Genomic DNA, 12363 nt, shown 5'->3' on the forward strand with positions numbered 1-12363 from the left:
GGGGGCACGGCCCCAGGAAATCTGATGCGTTTTTCCTTCTGTGTTCCAGCTGAGGGAACATCAGATCCTGCCCCTTCTGTGAGGGCCGGGGAATGTGGCGCTCGCCACGCTCGGGGTCATGGGTCAGCCTGCAGCAGAGCTGGCAGCGCTGCTCCCCTTCTGCTCCCCTTCTTCTGCTCCCCTTCTGCTCCCCTTCTGCTCCCCTTCTGCTCCCCTTCTGCTCCTTTTCTCCTGCTCCCCTTCTGCTCCCCTTCTCCTGCTCCCCTTCTGCTCCCCTTCTGCTCCCCTTCTTCTGCTCCCCTTCTGCTCCCCTTCTGCTCCTTTTCTCCTGCTCCCCTTCTGCTCCCCTTCTTTTGCTCCCCTTCTTCTGCTCCCCTTCTTCTGCTCCCCTTCTGCTCCTTTTCTCCTGCTCCCTTTCTGCTCCCCTTCTTCTGCTCCCCTTCTCCTGTTCCCCTTCTGCTCCTCTCCTGCTCTTCTCCTGCTCCCCTTCTCCTGCTCCCCTTCTGCTCCTTTTCTCCTGCTCTCCTTCCCTGCTCCCTTTCTCCTGCCCTTCTTTACCTGGGATCCATCCCCAGATACTCCTGGGCCCTGGGAGCATGGAAAGAGCAGGAAGCAATGAGGGTCTGTGGAGCTGGAGCTGAGGTCAGGTTGTGTTGAAAATCAGGCCATGGGCTGTGATTTAACAACCAGAAATATCCCAGAACATGGGGAGATTCCTGAGGGTGTCCTGTGCAGGGCCAGGAGTTGGATTCAATGATCCTTGAGGGTCTCTTCCAACTGAGGGAATGACCTGATCCATGAAAAGTGAGTGCAGGGGAGGCACATAAGTGATTCACTGCAGCTCAGTTCCTCACAGTACCAGGATTTGGCAGCCTGGGCACAGATTTCCTGCCCAGAAAAGGGGGGACCAATCCCAAAACCAAGACTGCCAGAAACTCCATTGTGAAAATATCACCCCAGGGCTGGAGCACTGTGCCCTAATTACGGCCATTTTGGCCAACTCAGCTCTTCAGAAACATCCTTTTAGTTCTTGGTGTCACTCCCAGGGCGAGAATTTCTTCTCTAGGATTTGGTTCTTCCCATCTGCTCCTTGCCCAGAAAGTTTCTTTTCCCTTTTCTCCATTTCCCATTCCTGTAAAACCTTTTCCTTGCCTTGTCGTTGGGGCTGGTGGCAAATGCTCCACATTGCTGGAATTATTCATGGAATGATGGGATATCCCAGGCTGGGAGGGACCCACAGGGATATCTGAAGGTTCTTTTCTCCATGGCAGGTGGGGAACAGAGCTCCTGGGGGGAGCAGAGGATGGATGTGGGTCCCATCCAATGGAACTGCTCATCTTCCCCCTTCTTGTCTCACTTCCCTTCTCCTCCTCTTTCTCCTTCTCCCTTCTCTTTTCCCTTCCCTTTTTCCTTTCTCTTTCTCTCTCCCCTCTCCTTTCCCTCTCTCCTTTCTTCCCTCTAAGAAAAGGTTTGTGGGAATATCACCCTTAACAAGTGAGGGGCTGTGGGAAAAACGAATCCAGCCCATGGTGAGTCTGAACAGGGTGGGATAGTGATCCAATAAAACCTTTTCCTCTGAAAATCCTCCCCTGCACTGTGTCCTGCCCTGACATCTCTCCAGCCAGAGCTTTTCCGTGTGAAGTCAGTCCCGTAAAACAGGTTTGGGGGCTGGAGGGATTTGGGTGCTGCTGAGGCTCAGGATCGTGGTCCTGGCCAGGCTGGAGCTCCACATGCCTGGCACAGGGCTCAGCCCTGCTCAGGGCAGGAGTTACTCAGGGCTGCAATTACTGCAGGGAGGATGGAGAGCAAATCCAGGTAATTACTGGAGCTCATACCCTTCCTGATTAGTGGTTACTCGTGGGGAGCGTGGGGATGTCTCAGTGCTCAGGACTAATTAAAAGGAGGGAGAAGTCAGCAGGATTAGTTCTGAGCAACTTAAAAGTCCAACCTCAGAGGTCCTGACTTTTGTCTGGAGATGCAAAACTCATTGCAGCTTGTTTGTACTGAGCTTGGGGATGGTGCTGAAATTGGAGATTTTGTTCTGAGCTTGGAGCTGTGCTGTGGCTGGAGGGTTCCTGTGGTGCTGGGCTGTGGGGAAAGGGCCAGAGCTGGTTTTGAGAGCAGCTGTCGTGGTGTTTTTTATGGCATTTGCTAGGGGATGGTGTTTTCCAGCAAGACCAGCCCAGCTTTCCCCAGAGACCCCCAGTGCTTCCATGGTTTCACAGGGGACTCCACCCATGGCACAAAACTAGCCCCTGCTGGCTGCAGGCACTGAGTCAGTGGCAGAGCCAAGGTTTCCTGGCAGTGCCACAGCTCCTGGGAAAAACAGGAGACCCCAAGCTGAAGGGTTGGATCTGTGCTTGTGTCTAGGAGGGGGCCCTGGAGCTGCTGTGGCTTTCCACCTCACCCCAGGTGTGCTGCTGCCTTGGGAGCAGCCAGGAGCATTCCAGCCCTGCAGGGAACCCACGGAATTTGAGAAAGTGCATCATTTTACCTGCTGAGCCCAGCCCCTGGAGTGTACAGTGTTATCAGCCCTCCCTGGGACCAAGGGCAAATTTAATGATCTCAGGAGCAGGGTGGCATCTGCAGAAAGTTGGAGCCATGTTTGGAGACCCGTGTTGGTTTCCATGTTTAGAATTCTGTGTTGGTGCCCACGTTTGGAGCCCTGTGTTGGTTTCCACATTTGGAACTGCATATTTGAAGTGGTGTGTTGGTGCCCTGTGTTGGTGCCCATGTTTGGTGTCTGTGTTGGTTCCCATATTTTTCCACATTTGAAGCAGTGTGTTGGTGCCCTGTGTTTGACCCCCATGCTGGTGCCTGTGTTGGTTTCCATTTTGGAATTCTGTGTTGGTGCCCATGTTTTGGAGCCCTGTGTTGGTGTCCAGTGCCTGTGTTGGTTTCCATGTTTGGAGCCCTGTGTTGGTTTCCATGTTTGGTGCCCTGTGTTGGTTTCCATGTTTGGTGCCCTGTGTTGGTGCCCATGTCTGGAGCCCCATTTTGGTGTCCCATGTCCAAACCCTGTGTGTGTTCCCCGCATTTGGAGCCCCATTTTGGTTCCTTGTGTTGGAACCCCATGACTGGAAGGAACTCTGTTGTTGTTGTTCCATGTTGCAGCACCACATTTGGAACCCCAGGCTGCTGTCTTGTGTTTGAACCCCACGTTTGAACCCCGTGTGAGTTTGAACCCCGTGTTTGAACCCCCGTGTCTGAACCCCACAGTTGAACCCCGTGTGTGTTTGAACCCCACATTTGAACCCCATGTTTGAGCCCCACATCTGAGCCCTGTGTTTGGAACCCCATGTTTGAACCCCTTGTGTGTTTGAACCCCCTGTTTGAACCCCCGTGTCTGAACCCCACATTTGAACCCCATGTGTGTCTGAACCCCACATTTGAACCCTATGCTCAAACCCCACATTTGAACCCCACATTTGAACCCTATGCTCAAACCCCACATTTGAACCCCACATTTGAACCCCGTGTGTGTCTGCACCCCACGTTTGAGCCCCACATTTGAGCCCCACATTTGAGCCCCACATTTGAACCCCACCTTTGAGCCCCGTGTGTGTCTGAACCCCATGTTTGAGCCCCACATTTGAGCCCCGTGTGTGTCTGCACCCCACGTTTGAACCCCATGTGTGTCTGAACCCCACGTTTGAACCCCACATTTGAACCCCACATTTGAGCCCCGTGTGTGTCTGCACCCCACGTCTGAGCCCCGTGTCTGAGCCTGAGCTGTGCAGCAGCCAAGGTCCCCGCGCCGCCTTTCGAAGGATGTTCTGCGGGTGCCACGTTTTGAAGAACGTTTTTCAGGGCAGGGAATGGCTCTTGCACAACCAGGAGCTCCTCCAGTGCTTTAGATGGCCCTGATATCTCTGCTCCCCTGGCTTCCAGGAAAGTGTAAACATCCCAGGTATCTCCATTCCATCTGAAATACCTCGGAGCCACAGAAACACTTATTGCATAAACAACGCTCAGTTTTCCTGCTTGGGTCTGATCTGTCACACGAGTGCCATGTGCTGCCCAGACCCCGCTGGAAATCCCTTTTTTTGCTCTTTTCTGCTGCTTCCCATGGCAGCAAATGCCCTTTCCGTTGGACACAGAGAATCCACTGCTGGAATAAGGCTCAGGAGAAAATTTTGTATGAACTTTGATGGTTTTTGTTCTGCTGTTCCTTGAAATGCAAGATTTCTGTCCCAGAAAGGAGGGGGAGAAGTGGGATAGATAAAGCTGGAGTGGGTAAGACTGGAATGGGTAAAACTGAAATCCTCTCTTGGAGAGTTCTCCAGGAGCAGCCCCTAAAAAAAAAATAAAATTAAGTGGTATTGTGACAAATTCTGTTCTTGGTTAAGGTTCTGTGTTGGCTGCCTGGAAAAATGGATGTGCTGGAAGCTTTGGTGCCATCCTGTTGCCCAGCAGAGCGTGGGGAGAGGCAGCCCTGGGCTGGGCAGCAGATGGGAGTGAGGGAATGGACTCTGAGTGTGGGGATCAGCAGGGCAGAGACCCCAGTGGGCATTTCCCACACAGCAGGGGCTGTGAGTGGGGTCCCTCAGCAGGACAGGACCAAACACAGATCCCTCATTGTCCCCCAGGCTGGGTTTTTTCAGGATTTGGCTCCTGCTGCCTGATTCCAGACTGGTTTGAGTTGGAAAGGATAATAAAGGATTGAATTCTGTTGAATTCCAGCCCCCTGCCACTGTCCCAGGCTGCTCCCAAGTGTCCAACCTGGCCTTGGACACCCCAGGGGCAGCCACAGCTGCTCTGGGAAACCCATCCCAGGCCTGCCCACCCTCACAGGGAGAATTCCATCCCAAAATCCCCCCCAGCCCTGCCCTCTGCAGTGGAATCCATTCCCTGTGTCCTGCCCTGCACCCCTGGCCCAGCCCCTCTCCACAGGGAGCTGTGGCACAGCCAGGGAGGGGCTCAGGTCCCTTTTGGGGACACCAGAAGGGATTTTCTCCACTGCCCAATTCCATCCAAAGGACGTTCACCCTGGGCAGCAGAGCAGGGAAAGGTTCCTCTCCTCCTCTGCTCTCAGGCTGAGTCCTAAATCCCTTTTCTCACAGAGGCTCCCTTGGCTCTGGCTGTGTTTGTTGTTCCTCAGGGAGGCTCAGGGATTATTGCAGCCCCGATTCCCTCCAGTGCCTCCCGAAGGGACCTTGGGCTGGGGCCAGCCCCAGAACCCGCTGGAGAAGCTTTGCTTCCTTCCTTTGTCCCATCTCAAGGACCTGCAAGTTCAGTCCTGAATGTTTGCCTGGGCTTTAAGGCTGGTGCTGCCAGGGCTGTGGATCCTGCTGGGAGCAGCACATTCCCGTGGCTGTGCAGACCTGGCCCAGCAGGAGCCACGGGACAGTTTGGGCTGGAAAGGACCTTAGAGCCATCCTGCCCCAGCCCTGGGCACCCCCTCTACCCCAGGCTGCTCCAACCCTGTCCAGCCTGGCCTTGGGCACTTCCAGGGCTGAGACAGCCACAGCTGCTCTGGGATTTGGCCATTCCCAACACCCTGTGACAGCAGAGATGGAATTTGGCACTTCCCTTCAATCCCACTAAAGGAGAACGTTCTGCCTGGGTGCTGAAGCTCAGCCAGGACATGAAACCATTTAAAATCCATGGAGCAGCCCCAGCCAGACTCCAGGACATCAGGAACCAGCAGTTCCCCAGTGATGGAGCCCCCACGGCCTGGCCAGTGCTGGGAGCTCTTTGTCACCTGCCCGGGCAGGGAGGTGACACGGGTGAGGAGCAGGAGGGTGGGACATGACCCCGGGGCAGAGGGAGCTCAGCTGGGCTCCAGCGAGGTTTGTTTGCACAAGCAGAGGGCTCAGAGAGCCCCAGAGCTGCAGGGAGTGGCTGTGACACTGTGAGTGACACCGTGAGTGACACTGTGAGTGACACTGTGAGTGACACAGGGCTGAGCTCGGTTTCCTCCATTGACGTAAATCTGGGAAATGGGGCCTGGGCTGGAAAGGAATGAGCTCTGAGGGATGCCAGCTCCAGCTGAGCCTGGAGCTCAAAAAAGAGAAGATTCAAACCAGTGTGAGGTGCTGCTGGGGGTGGCTCTGGGAACGGTGTCCCCTCCTCACCTGGCTCCTGTCCCCTCAGCCCTGGGGATCCAAGGTGCTCGTTATCCTTCCCTGTCCCCTCCTGTCCCCTGTGCACTGTCCCTGTGCCAGTGCCCTTCCTGGGAGCTGCTCCTGCTCAGGGATGGGCAGGGAAAGAGGAGGGTTATTTCCAAAAATCCCTCTAAAAACTAGCTGGGATTGAGGGAAAGGAAAAAGGTTTTTGGTTTCTCTCACCTGAGCCCAAGGTCAGCCCATGGCCCCCCAGACACAGCAGAAGCAGGGCAGGGAAATTTGGGGTCCACAGGGAAAAATAGCAAAGATCATTTTCAGGCTGAGATGCAGCAATCAGAAGAAAACTGAATTGCACCAAATCCCTCCTGGCCTTTACATGGAACATTTTCAAATCAATTTCTGAGTAAGGAGCTGCTTCTGCCTCTGCTTTGGGATCTGGGGGCTGAGCTGGGATTTGAGTGCTGAGCTGGGATCTGATCCCTGAGCTGGGATCTGGGAGCTGAGCTGGGATCTGGGCGCAGATCTGGGATCTGGGTGTAGAGCTGGGATCTGAGCACTGAGCTGGGATCTGATCTGGGTGCAGAGCTGGGATTTGGTCCTGCTCTCACTTTTCTTTGCCTCTCTGAGCTGTGCTGAGGCTTGGGGAGCCCTGGCAGCTCCTGCAGGTGGTGCCAGCCAGTCCAGCGTGAGGAAAGCTCTGAAATCTCCTCCTGGGTGGGGACAAGCTGCCCAGGGAGCTCACAATTTCATTTTGCTGCTCCACTTGAGCCGGTGAATCTGCTGCTGTGGAATCCAAGAGGGGCTGGGCCCTGCTGGGGTGGAGGAGCTTTTCTGTACCTCAAAACCTGGGAAAACCCACACAAAAAACACAAACTAAAATAAAAAACTAAAATAATTCTGCCTGGAGGTGTGGGGGGTAAAGGTCCCAGCATGGGACAGGGAGATTCATTTAAAATTCACTGCTCAGGACAAATTAAAGACCTGTAAAATAAAGGAAATTGCCAGGAGAACTGAAATAGGTTTGGACCATAAAGAAACAGGAAGAAATGCAAGAATTGGTATTTTGCAAGTGTCCTCCTACTGAGTATGAAAGAGCTGGGGCAGCCCCAGGTCTGTCCTGGCAGGGATGGAGCAGTTACCTCCTGGTGGAACAGGGGAAGAGAAATCTTCCCCCATTTGGGAGCTGAAGGTGCTTCCAGGCAGAGATTCCTGAGCCAGCAAGGGTGTGAGTGCAGGGATGTCATGGGAAAGGATTGGGAGGAAAGGGGAGAAGGAAATGGCTTTTGGGATGTTTTTGGATGTCTGGAGCCACACAAAGGAGGAAACTGAGGTCTGTGTGTCCTGGGGATGAAGGCCAGGGAGAATTCAGACATGGGCTTGGATTCCAAACTGCTGCACAAACCTGGAGAGGGGTGGTTCAGGAATTGGGCAGGAATTCCTCCCTGTGAGGGTGGGCAGGCCTGGATTGGATTTCCCAGAGCAGGGTGGAGGGGACAGTGGGTCCCTTCCAACCCAAGCCATTCCAGCACTCCCTGATTCTACAGTTTCCTTCCTGGGACATCCTTGGTGGGAAATGCCCTGACTTCTAAATTTGGGCTCCCTGGGCAAACACAGAGGATCCTTCCAGGAGAACACCAGCAAACCTGGATTTTGAGCCAATTGCTGGGAATCTGGGCTCTGGGGCCACAGAACCTGGAATAATCCCCAAGGATGATCCAAGCCCTTCCTCCTTCTCCTCTGCTGGGCACAGCCACGCCACCAGCACAGTCACTGCTGGGGCAGCAGGAATGCCAAGCATGCTCTGGCCACCCCTGCTGTTATATAAAGTCCTTCCCAGCAGCTGAGAGCTGCTCAGTGGTGTGAAGGTGCCTCTGAGTGTCCCCAAACCTGTTCTGCTCCCCCTGCCAGGCAGCCCTGGGAGCTCTTGTGCAATTCCTGCCCTGCAGCAGCCCAGGCTGCACCTGGGGCAGGACAGGCTCAGCGGGCAGGGAGGGTGCCCTGGCCTGGGAGCTGCAGGTTCACCCTGGGCAGAGCCAGGCTGGGCTGCAGGCTCTGCTCAGGACTGGCACCGTGGGTCTCGTGTTCCCTGTCCCCATGGAAATCCCACACTGCAGCCCTGGAGGGTTCAAAGGAATAAACCAGGCCCACGTTTCTCCCAACAGCCAAATCCTGCCTCGGTCCCAAGGCACAGCCCAGGAGCTCCCTCAGCTGCTGCTCCTTGCAGCAGGCCAAGCCCTGTTAATTAAAGGGTTATAATTAATGTTCCCTGGCAGCTGGGAGCCCAAGAGCAGGGGGGACAGCTCAGTTTGTGGGATTTCCCTCCGGGCAATGGAAAACGGGAGGCTTAAAGGGGATGCTGGAAGCAGGGCTTGGTTCCAGCTCAGGCATCAGCAGGAGCCCTCCAGGCCTGGGTGCAGAAACCCAGAACATCCCCATCCCATTATCCCATTCCCATTCCCATTCCCATCCCATTATCCCATTCCCATTCCCATCCCCATCCCATTATCCCATTCCATTCCCATCCCATCCCATCCCAATTCCCATCCCCATTCCCATTCCCATCCCCATCCCATTAACCCATCCCCATTCCCATCCCATCCCATTATCCCATTCCCATTATTCCATCCCATTCCCATCCCATCCCAATTCCCATTCTCATTCCCCTCCCATCCCATCCCATCCCATCCCATCCCATCCCATCCCATCCCACCATCCCATCCCATTCCCATCCCATCCCATCCCAATTCCCATCCCCATTCCCATTCCCATTCCCATCCCCATCCCATTATCCCATTTCCATTCCCATTCCCATCCCATTATCCCATTCCCATTATTCCATCCCATTCCCATCCCATCCCAATTCCCATTCTCATTCCCATCCCCATTCCCATTATCCCATCCCATCCCATCCCATCCCATCCCATCCCATTCCCATCCCCATTCCCATTATCCCATCCCATCATCCCATTCCCATTCCCATTCCCATTATCCCATCCCATCCCATTCTATTCCCATTCCCATTATCCCATCCCATTCTATTCCCATCCCCATTCCCATTATCCCATCCCATCCCATCCCATCCCATCCCATCCCATCCCATCCCATCCCATCCCATCCCATCCCATCCCATCCCATCCCATCCCATTCTATTCCCATTCCCATTATCCCATCCCATCCCATCCCATCCCATCCCATCCCATCCCATCCCATCCCATCCCATCCCATCCCATCCCACTCCCATTCCCATTCGATTCCCATTCCCATTCCCATTATCCCATATCCCCATCCCCATTCCCATTCCCATTATCCCATCCCCAGGCCCCACCCTTGCCCTTCTCCCTGGCTTTAGGGCTGTTGTCCCCTCCTGTAGGATGTTCCTGCAGGATGTTCCTGCAGGATGACGTTTGCCAGCCCAGCTGGAGGCCCTGGCTGGAAGAGGCAGGAGCAGGTTGGGAAGGGAGAGGGCAGCAGGAGCCATGGAATGGTTGAGTGGGAAGGGACCTAAAGCCCACCCAGTGTCAGGGCAGGGACCCCCCTGTCCCAGGCTGCCCCAGCCCCAGCTGCCCTGGGAAATCCCTCCCCACCCTCACAGGGAGGAATTCCTTCCTCACACCCAACCTGAACCTTTCCTTTCCAGCCATTCTCCCTTGTCCTGTCCCGGTTTCCATCTCTGATGCAGGTGAAGCTCCAAGGCTGCAGCCCTGGGAGATCCCTGCCTGAGGAGAAGGTTTGCATTTCTCTCACCCCAAACCCCTCTCTGTGCATTCCCTGGTGTTCCCAGCTGCACGTTAATCCCCCATCCAGGGACCGGGGGTTTAGCATTCATAATCCACGCATAATTCAGCAGCCTGGGGTAAATTCCTGAATTTTTAACGTTTTATTTTGAAGTCCATGGCACAGCTTTCACTGCCACGGGGGTTTTTTCCCTCTTGGGATGAGGGAGAGGGTATTTACTGAGGGCTTCTGGGTGTGCCACTGTGGATGTTGGTGCAGCAAATCCCTTAATTATCCCATCAGGTTCCCTTTCCTTTGTTTTTCATGTGATTGAGTGTTCAGCAAAGTTGTTTTAATCCTGCAAAATCCCCGGTGGATTTGGCCGGGTGTGGCCTGGACAGAGACTTTTATTACCATTATTTCTCAGTCTGAGTGTTAAAAGGAAGAGTGAGGAGGGGAATGGCCAGAGCTGGGTCTGGGATCGTTCCCTGCGGGACTGGGGACAATTCACACCTTGGGAGCCTCCGGCAGATTTGGGAGCCCCGGCTCAGGCAGCAGGACGGGGATCCCAGCTTGGGGCAGTTTTTGGGGGGATGGTCCCTGCAGGCTGGGCAGAGCCATCCTCACCTCCAGGGCTGGGCAGAGCCTCGAGGGCTCTCCCGGAGGTTTTTCCCGGCTCGGGAGGGACGTGGCGGCTCCTCAGAGCCCCTCGGGCGGGGCTGGTGCTGATGTGGGGCCAGGCTGGGCAGGAGGGGGCCCGGGACCCTCTGGGGTGGGGATGGAGCTGGGGCAGGGGCCAGGCTGGGCTCGGGGAAGGTTCCAGAAGGTGCTGGGGTGGGTCACAGCCCCAAGGCTGCTCCAGACGAACACTCCCAGGTGGGATTTGGGGTGTGTGTCCTTGGGGCCCCTCCCGCTGAGGATGAGCAGGGCAGGGCAGGGCTGGAATCCCTTTCACCCGGCAGGAGCCGCACTGGCTGTTGCTTTGCTGGGACTTTTTCCTCTTCCAGACCCAACGTTTCACCTCTTCCAGCCTCTCTAGGCCGGGATGGAGAGTGTGGGGTCTGAGCTAAGGCTCCAGGGGCTCCGGCCGGGCTGGGAGCGGAGCCCTGGCGCTTTTGGTGTCACACCCGCAGTTTCTGTGACCCAGCCAAGGGTCACCAGCTGAGCGTGATGGGGATTCTTTATCCATCCTTGTGGTTATTTCCCCGTCCTGGCTCTCGGTTATTTGTCCCTCCTCGCCCTGGCAGAGCAGCCGGAACCCGGCACGGAGCTCCGGGCTCAGTTTCTCCCCCTCCCTCGGGACCTGCCCAGCCCCAGGAGAGCGAAGCCCTGGAGCAGCCGCTGCTTAAGTGGCCCTGAATTGATTCGGAATAATCCTGACAGGTTCTGCGGAATCGCCCCTTTCCAAGTGAATGGCTCGGGCTGGGTCCGCGGATGCCGACGCTGCTTTGCTTGGCTGCATTCCTGCTTTCCTTTTAACCCCTCCCTGCCCGGCTTCTCTGCAGAATCCAGGAATGCGGATGGTTTTTCCACCCCGTTTCCCTGCAGAGATTCCTCACCTTCTCTGTGCTGGGCTCGGGGAGCCTGGAGTTTGTCTCTTTCGTTTTTTTTTTTTTTTTTTTTTTTGTTTTTTTTTTTTTTTTTTTTTTTTTTTTTTGTTTGTTTGTTTGTTTGTTTGTCTGTTTGTTTGTTTTCCCTGCAGAGTGCTCAGAACCGCTGGTTTATTGTTTGTACCTCTGTTATCGACCTGGCAAACTCAGGAGTGACTGGAAGGGGCTGGGGGGACGGGATGGGAGGGGGATGGAGGGTTTCAGCTCCAAATTGTTCCATTTTGGGGGAGCAGAGAGCACGGCTGCTCTCTGGGTGCTCCCGTTCTTCTGCAGCCCCTCTCTGGGTCCAGGGGGAGCCTGGGCTGTCCCTTCCTCTGTCCTGCCGCGGGAACCACTTCATCCTCCGCAAAGGACAAGTTTTCCCCGTGTCCCGCTGTCTGTGGCACAAGGACAGAGGTTCCCATCTCCCTGTGAGCTCAGCTTGTGTTTCCCCCCAGGCCCTGTCCCAGCAGGACCCCGATTCCCTCAGCGCCTTCCCCTGGCTGTGCCCCGGATCCCCATTTCCATTTCAATAATCTGCTGTGGGGATGCCCGGGGCACCTCCCGACCTCCCTGTGCCCGCCGGGACGAGGACAGGGCACAGGAGCCGCGCTCTGTCCGTGCCCCGTGGCCCGGCTGGGATTCCCCCTCCTGCTCTCCATCCCAGCCCGGCTCAGGCTGTGCCCTCCGGCCCCCCACAGCACCCCCAGGACATTTGGGAGCTGCTGCCACGGTGGGCTCTGAGGCAGCAGCAGAGAGGCTGCAGCAAAGGCTCCTCAGGGTCTCCTTCCCTTTGCAAATCCCGGTCCTGAGGTTCAGCAGCTCTGGGGCAGCTGCTCTGCGGCCGTGGGGTGGGACCCTATCCCTGCACCCTTCCCATAGCTGGATCATGGCTGTTCCTGGATCCCCACACCCTCCCTAAACCTGCATCTTCCCCATCCCATCCCATCCCATCCCATCCCATCCCATCCCATCCCATCCCTGCATCCTCC

This window comes from Oenanthe melanoleuca, linkage group LGE22 (genome assembly GCF_029582105.1).
Source record: "Oenanthe melanoleuca isolate GR-GAL-2019-014 linkage group LGE22, OMel1.0, whole genome shotgun sequence".
In the NCBI taxonomy this organism is placed as follows: Eukaryota; Metazoa; Chordata; class Aves; order Passeriformes; family Muscicapidae; genus Oenanthe; species Oenanthe melanoleuca.